Below are 9051 nucleotides of genomic sequence, written 5' to 3' on the forward strand. Positions count from 1 at the left end.
ACGTGTTTCGTGGGTAAACTAATGTTGGGCTGAATGTGCTGAATGGAAAAATCCCCCAAAAATTCATTTGGTATTGTTGTTGAAATATCTTGCGACACATTGTGCCTGTGAATGCAAATTTGGCAAAGTGAAGAATTTAAATATTGCTTTGTCCTGTAATAGGTTAACAGTTATGTTAAGACAGTCTGGCAGCATTGTGCAGTTTGTATAATCACGAGCCTGGGCAAGGCCGGGTAATTTCTTTACGCCTACCCGATTGTAATACTGCAGATTTCCCTCTCAGTCGTAAAAGAACCAAAAGTACAAATGAAAATCAAAAATTTTCGTTGCTTAATTTAAATTGTGTTCATTAAAATGGTGTTTTCCAACACTATAACTCAATTCTGTCGACGCACTCGAATTTGCATGCCTGCAGTTGTATTTGCTGCTGTTGCTCTGTTAATTGGAATAAACTGTTTTGTGATTTATTTCATGGCAAATGTTGCTCAACAAAACGCTTAATTAAGTTTTTTATTCCCCTCTCTGAATTATTTGGCCAGTTTGTTTCAGACAACTTTCTGTTCTTGTTGCAGCAAAAGTTGCACTGAACAAATGTGAACGAGCGGCAGCAGGGGCGAGAGAGCTGTTGGGGGCGAGCTTTCGCTTTCAATGCGCTGCATTTAAACAAAAATTAACTGTATTTTATTTGTTGGCCAGAAAAACAATAAAAAGTTTGAGTACCCGAGTCGGGAGGGACTATAGGATATAGGATTGCCCTTTCAAGCAAATCTAGCTTCCTTCTATACATATATTTATGCATTTGCATGTGTATTTGCATACACACACACACATGCTGTAGCTGTGCTTCTTCTTCCGTTCGTCCCATACTAAGGGAAATGTGTTCTAGAATAACCTCGGTGCTTATTGTCCGATTTGTATGAAATTTCCAGGGCACGTACATATATAGCATACAAATATGTTCAAATACCAAAAAGCACGACTTTAACTTTTAACAATAGCTTTTTTTTTTTCAATTTATAAAGAAACGAAGGAAGTATCCAAAAAGTGAAACATTCCTTATATGTGTACACTATGCGAGAGCTTAGTTCTTGAGTTATGGTTAAATAACTAAATCTATTTTATCGAACTTTTGGAAATGGAAGATGTCGGTTAAAATGGATACACTCGACTTGTGTAGAATATAGGAGAATATATACTTAAAATTGTAAGCCTCCAGCATGTTTGTAGTTGCCGAAGTCGATGCGATCATAGAAAGGGACGTACAGGCAGTTGGATATGACTATATCGACTCTACCCATTCTGATCTAGAATATATTCACTATGGGTTGCCTTTTTCTGCCTGCTACATACATTTCATACAAAAGCAATTCACCCGTTTTTCTCATTTTAAATCGGTTCAATCGGGTGTAACAACAACAAGAACGGGGAATATAATCAAGTTGGTCTTTAAAGGCTTTTACCTGTTGTTAAAGCCGATAAGACCTTAAGCTAAACACAGCTGCAAAAGGAGGAAACGCAAAGTTTTTTGTTTGTCTGAAAAAAAAAATGGCAACAAGTCAAAAGCTGCAGGCATTGTTGCCACTGCTGTGGGCAGCGTTTAGATTCCCTGGTGGCAACGCTGCCGCCAGCAGTTGTCACGTGGCATATGTGCTTCACATCCTTTAAAGCCCCAACTGTCATTTTAAAAATATCCCCTCGCATGGTTGCCAGGCATCTGGTGCAAATGTACCAAAAATGGTACTTTTTTTATACAATGTTACACTGCACAAAGAGGTATGTACTTTTATGGCATGAGCCTTTTGAAAATGAATAAAAAAGGGAATTATGTTTTTGTGCAAATGTGTATATCAGGCAGTAGGTGGCGACTATATAATCCTGATCGGATCGACAAGCCTTGTTGAGCTGGCTATGTCCATCGTGAGAGCCGCGAAAGCTACTCACATTAAATGTGAATTCTATATTCTTGTTTATCTTGTGCGGAACAAGCTACCTTTTTTTCTTCTTTAGATCCATTCATATTTCCCTAAATTGAAAAATAATACCTTGCTATTAACACGTACATCGATTTAGGCTCTGAATATGTTGCAAATTTCCCACGAGTAAATTTCATTTTCGGTACATTTTCTGGCAATTTCTGGTACAGAATATTTTCTTGCAACTGTTAAGCGTCTATTTGTATGTATGTATGCATACATATGCTTGTGTGTGTGTGTGTGTGTGTGTAGGTTCAGCAGGCAAATGAACAATTGAAATGAATTTGTTTCCCGTGGATGTTCCGACAGTTGACACACAGGGACACGCACACACAGGCACACGCACACAGGCACACGGTTACACACGCACACAGGCACACGGTTACACACAGACACGCACACACGAACACACACAGACGCTAAGCAAATACAAAAACTTTGCCGACAAACTTTGACTTTGGTTATTGTTACAGTTAAACTTTGTTGCTGTTTTGCCATGTGCTTTGCGCCTGTCGCTTTGTTGCTCTTCTTTTTGTTGCTCTTCTTTTTGTTGCTGTTGTTGTCGTTGGCATTGCAACAACAATGCGACGCACGGCGACAAAACCCGAAATGGCACACACAACACACAAAGTACAGTGGAAAAAAGTTTTCAAATAAAATGATTTCTTGCTTAAGCAGCCGATTTGGACACGCCCACCATTTGTGTAACCGTTACGCCAACAGCCCCCCCACCTCACCCCTCTTAACACCACACATGTGCCTTGCCTGCGGGCATTTAATTAGCAGTTCGTCTGTGGCTTACACAAATTGGAGAAATTAAATCTACAAATCTATTTGTTCTTGTGAGAACTGCATTAAAGTTATGCAATTTGGTTTTTTTTTTTTTTTTTTGCATTTTACAGTTCTCTGTTTTCTCTCATATGCCAATCTGTGCCGTTTTAAGGTTAAAAGTTATGAGCGTCAGCTGTTTTTCGTCGTTGTAATTCTCAACGAGTTCGGGCAGCGAACCATTATTGATCCCTGGCATTGCTGCAGTTACATTTTTGCTACTGATAGAACAGGGAGGAGTTCTTTTAGTAGAGCCTAACTAAACACCTCTTTTCCTTCGTGTGGAGTGCGTTTCATTCTTAAATACAACCATTTTTAATGAATACCGGATATTACAATAATAATTGACCTCTAGCCGGAAAGCTTCAACTTTCACTTACAGTTATTGTAATTGTCCATTTATCAGTTACGTGTTGAACACCTTTTGGTTACTTTGCTCGCGACGTAATTGTGTGACGTCATTTCCCTTTAAAATTGTCCATAATTTGTTGATCAACGCAGTTCATTTGTTGACTTTGGCAAATAAAGATCAAAACATTGTAAGATCAACATGGAACAGCTGCTCTGTGACGAAAGTCCCAAACAGTATGCTTAGAGTTAATTACTTTTGTAAACATTCAGTTATAAAAATAGCCATCCAACAAAAATTTGAACAAAATACAAAAATAACCAACAGCTGTTAGACACTTTATTTGTCCTATTGCCCAAAAGGATTATTTAAATTAAATGTACCAATAATGTTGAGGCCACAGAAGGAAATAGAAAATAAGCCCATAAAATAATGTTGGTGTTTTTGTTGAATAACACATTACACCTCGTACCTAGATATAGCTAATCTACATTTAGTTCTCCCCTAATAAAGGTGATTAAAAGATTTACTAGATAAACTTATAGATCTGTCTGATTCAAGCACTTTTTCAGGCCAAACGCCAATTGCTGGGATGATATAATAAAATCACCAGAAAAGTTATTTTTAAAGTCCACCTTCAGAAACCACACAGATTGCGTCGAAGCCAAGCGAAATCCTAAAGGAAAATATTTGAAATATATATTTACTTTCATACAAAATAAAGAAAGAAGCGCTTCCAAATATTTACGGTCTTTCCTCTACTAAAAGAAAACCACCTCAGGAATATTAATTAAAACGAAAAAGGCAAAACGAAAAGAACCAAATATTGCACGGAGTCGAAAAAAACATCTGATCATTCAAAGCAAGTCTGCAACTAATTAATAGCAATCATATTTTGAAACAATCATGATATTGTTAAAAGAAAAAAATCAGAATCAGAATCCAGGCAAGCAGGAATTCAGGACAGGAAATACTCTTCCACGTGTTTAATATTAAAATTATACAATTATACGACAACAAACTTGATTCTAAGAGCATTATAGAACACACTTGAGTTCTGATTATTCAAATTAAAACTAAAATAAAAAAAAAGTAAGAAAATTGATCAAAAAAAAAAAAATAAAAATTGTGCAAAAACTTTATACAATAAAGTTAATAATAAAAAGTTCACCTTTGTGGACAATGTTGACATTGTTTCGTCGCAGCCCTCAAGCCTGTTCAATATGCGTTACATAGATCTATTCCTAACGGAATAGATATAACCACGCGGGATTTATTGACGCCGAGCAGAGTCCTAGAAAAAAATGTAAAACTATCACGAAACAGGAAAAAATAAAGAAAAACCCATGTCTGGAAAACTAAGAACAAAAATATCTACAAATCACAGGCCTGTAAACCAAATATTGTGAATGGATAACTCAGAATGTTAGGCAATACTTCAACAAAAATTGATAAGCAAACTATTTTATCGTTATGAAATTATATTAGGATTTCTAAAAAAGAAAATATATATTCCCTCCCTATAACTAAGCATGCAGGTATGCAGAGTTTTTATTATTCTTCCACATGTTATATTGCAAATAAATTTGAATTTAAAAGAAAAATAAAATATTTTACCCAAATGCTCATCGATGATATCGTATCGTATCGTATCGTATTGGATCGTATAAGAATAAATCGCTTTATGCTGTTTAATATGCGTTGCATAGATAAATAAATTTACCAAAAAAAAAAAAAAAACAGAAGAGACACATGCAAGAACAGAATACACACAGAACATATAAATATACAATGAAAATAGTTTATTATTTATGTTGATGTTCGCGAAACAGACGATGATGGCGAGGATAGCGTAGAGAAATACCAATGCCAAATTAAAAAAAAAATTAATACAAATTATTTAGATTTCAAAGAGACACACAAATAAAACAAAACACAAAAAGGAACAAAAAAAATGTATTCGAAGAAAAAAAAACAGATAAGAGGAGTCTGCACTCGATGAGGCTCGGAGGCAGACTGAGGCTGAAGCCAGTTGCCTTTTCAGACTAGAGAAATTGCGACTAATTCAAAGCCTGCTTCGATAATATGAAATGAAACTTCTCTAAAGCCACCCTACGCTGATATCAAGCAAAAAAGCTAAAGACAATTTATCGATAAACAAAAATTACGACGATAATTTAGTAAATTGGGAACCAAAGCCTTCTGAGACGTTACTTAAAAGAAATTGAAATTTTTGCAATCAAAGCATCCTGCGATAATATTTGGGCAATTTCAAGAGACGAGTTGGATCAAAGGAAAGAAAAGCTAAGGAATGTTGCCTTTGGAATTTTGCTAAACATTTGATATAGATTTTTGACAGAATATGCATTTAAATATGGAATTTAAATGTTTCAAAAATATATTTTGACCGAGAATAATGTTGCCAGATTTAGATGACAAATTGATCTAGAGGCCAAACTATGAACAAAGAGCAAAACCTCTAGCAAATCCGATGAGATTTGAGCGAGATTTGGCCGAGTTATGGGGGTGGGAAACTCTGATCTATATAGGATATTTGAGGTATATAGTACCCATGAATTTTGACCAAGAATAATGTTGCCAGATTTAGGAGCCACATTGATTGAAACAGAAAAGATATTAAATAACGAGTAAGAAGGGGTATCTTCAGCTCGTCAAAGACTTAATACCCTTGCAGACTCAACCTTTTCATACTGCTCATAATGCCTTGCCCGTATCTAAGAAGCATAGGGAACATAGTTAATGAGATTTAAGCAAGGTTTTGCATAAATATAGGGAGCATAGTGAAACTTATAAATGCCATGTTTGGTTAAGATATCTTGAAAAACAAAAAAGTTGTCCATAGAACAACTTAACTTTCGACCGATCGTTCCTATGGCAGCTATATGGTATAGTGGTCCGATCCAGCCAGTTTCGAGACAACAGAATCTAGGACTTCTGGCAAAGTTTCATGACTATAGCTTTAATACTAAGAGTATGGAAATGGACAGACGGAGAGACGGACATGGGAATATATAAGGAGAATTTTTTTTTTAAATGAATTAAGTTAGTTTTTGATTACTGCTGAAGCGACCGCGCACCTAGTGTATTTCCCAGTCGGGAACTCTCGACTAGAGATTTTTACTTGCTTATCCATGTATCTAAGCAATAAAAGAAGATACCGACAAATATACCGGGAAAGGAGCCAGGCAGGGCCAAAGGATAAAGGACAAAATCGACATGATAAGGCTCCTTACGTATAGACTCAGCAGGGATTCCACAAAATACTTGTGAATGGGTGTGGGCGAAGGAGGGGGGAGGGGGGAGGGGGGGGGGAATACAAAGTGTACACGGGAGAGCAACAAAAAGATTTCATGTGTATTTTTAGAGCGTCAAAAATTGTTTATTTATTGACTATTCACAGCACGCGCTCTGAAAAATAACATCAAAAGTTATGATTGTGTGAAGGGTGGGGGGGGGGACCGCTTACCCTTTGACCCGACCTGAGGTTGGGCAACCCCAAGCACTTGTGGTTGCTGTGAATAGATTCATAAATGAATGAGACAAAGCATCTATGAGAGAAAGAGAGAGGGTGAGAGAGGCAGAGGTGAAAAAGTGAGAGTTTTACATTTGTTTAAAGCAAACAAGAAACGTTGCAAAGCGTATAGGCAGGAGGGTTGCGGTGGGTGGTGACCAACAGGGTTGCCAGGCTACAGCAAACACACTACCAAGTTATTGTATCCAAGTTTTTATGCTCTCTTCACATGGTGCTTAGAGGGTATACTTGTGTGTATGTAATGTTCGTTTTGCTAGCTACTAGATATTTGATATATATATATATCTACATATATATATACATATGTATACATATAGTGTTCAAATATACTGACCACGCTCACTACAAAGCGCCCACAAACTGCACAAACAGTTAATATTTCCCTAAATCACAGTTTGAAAGTCACTGCTTTTGGGTAACCATTTGATCCTTTTAACCGCTTAAAAGTCAGTTGAGTATCGATTCGAATTACTTGTTCAATTGTCACCAACGATAACATTTAACTTGCAGCAAATTTATCGATAACAACGCTAGTTTGTCATCTCTACTGTGAACAGGGTATTGTGCAAGCGCCGACTGCAACATTTTGTCTTTGAAATATTCATAAGCACAGCAAATCCTTCCCACCAAAAGGAACAGTCCCCACAAAAGCTTCAAGCCAGTCGCACTTCAACCATATAGCCCCGAGATACACACACACACACACACACACACACACTCACACACACGCACACAGACAAAGGCAGCGTCATAAAGCAATAAAGCGAAATCATGTGTAGAAATTTTTATAAGTTTTACGCTTTTCCACTGTCTTCAAGTGGCATTTGAAGCGTGGAAAGAGCAGGGTGTCTTTTAGGGGGGAAACGCCGCGGGGGGGGGGTAGGGGTGAAAGTTTCAACTTGCATTTGCGCAAATCCGGGCTAAGAGCTTAAGGTATCAACTCGACTTAACTCAACTCAACTCGAGTCGAGTCGCGAGGAGTCTTTTTTATGTTTTGCCAGAGAAATGCAGTGAAATTTCAGAGCACACATTTTGTTCCCTTTAGATAAATACAAGACTACACGAAAAAGGCGGGCCTCAAGAAATGAGCTAAGATATTTTAGCCAGCTAAATAAATGTTAAGCATTTTAATCGTTAACTGACTGACTGAATGACTGACTGACTGACTGATTGATGTCGAGCTGTTTGATTGATGACGAACGCACGCAGAGGCTCGAGTCGTAAGAGCTATGAAGCTATACAGATGGTGTTTTTCGAGATTCCATAAGCAAACATCTGATGGACTTTAACTTTATTCTTAAATCCGTTTGGATTTCATTTTGGTATTATAATCTTGTCATGAAATGCGTATATATGTATATATATGTCATCGAAACGATTGGTTCTAGTATGAAAAACTTTTTTTTGGTTTATCAAGATATCTTGACCAACATTCGTTTTGTATATGATAAGCACCACTTTATTATATAGCACAATAGGAACAATCGGTCGAAGAGTAGGTTCATGAATGGCAAAATATTCTGTTTTCCAAGATATTTTCATCAAACTCAGCATTTACGAGCTTCACTATTCTCACTCTTTTCGGCAAATCCGCTGCTCAGTGTGGAAAAGCGCTAGTAAGGTTGTGTAGATTTCCTGCGATTGCAGCAGCTTGGCATCTGGCTTATAATAAATATCAAGCGTGATCTTGTTGGCTGACAACCTTGATCTTTACACAGAGAAGTCGTCTCAGTTACAGCATTGGGTGAAGTTAGGTCTTAAGTCTTCGGTTTTAGTTGACTCAGTTAATTTTGATATAAGGTTTCACCTCGGGTTTGTTGACTTTTAAATGGCTAGAAGCCAGACTAGCTTATGGATCGAACTCCTGCTGTCTTGCTGCCAGCTTGAGCTTTAAGCTGACTTCCACTCTGAGGTGCAGTCAGTTTTGTCTCTGGCTAAATGATTCAATGTCAGGTCCACAGTAAAAGTTCTCCTCAGGTTTAGTTTAAGCTACAACTTGAGCAAGGTCTAAACGGCCAACAAACCCATTCCGCATTTCCAGTTACAGAGTCTGATCCCAACGATCTTAAAGATATATCGAACGTGTTCTAGTTTTGAGGATAATGCGATCTCCGCAAATGTTTCTTTTAACGTGCCTCTTCAGAAGCCACACAGATTGCGTCGAAGCCAAGCGAAATCCCGAAAGATAATATTTTGAATATATTTACTTATGTAAAAGGGAAAAAGATACGCTATAAAATATTTGCGGCTTTTGCCACTGTGAATTAATTAAAACGAAAAATGATTCGCTACAAACGACACGCCTGTAAGATAGCGAAACAAGAACCAAATATCGCACGTAATTGAAT

Source organism: Drosophila montana, unplaced genomic scaffold (genome assembly GCF_035044405.1).
Source record: "Drosophila montana isolate Dmon_TW-CO22-7 unplaced genomic scaffold, ASM3504440v1 contig_2496_1, whole genome shotgun sequence".
Lineage (NCBI taxonomy): Eukaryota > Metazoa > Arthropoda > Insecta > Diptera > Drosophilidae > Drosophila > Drosophila montana.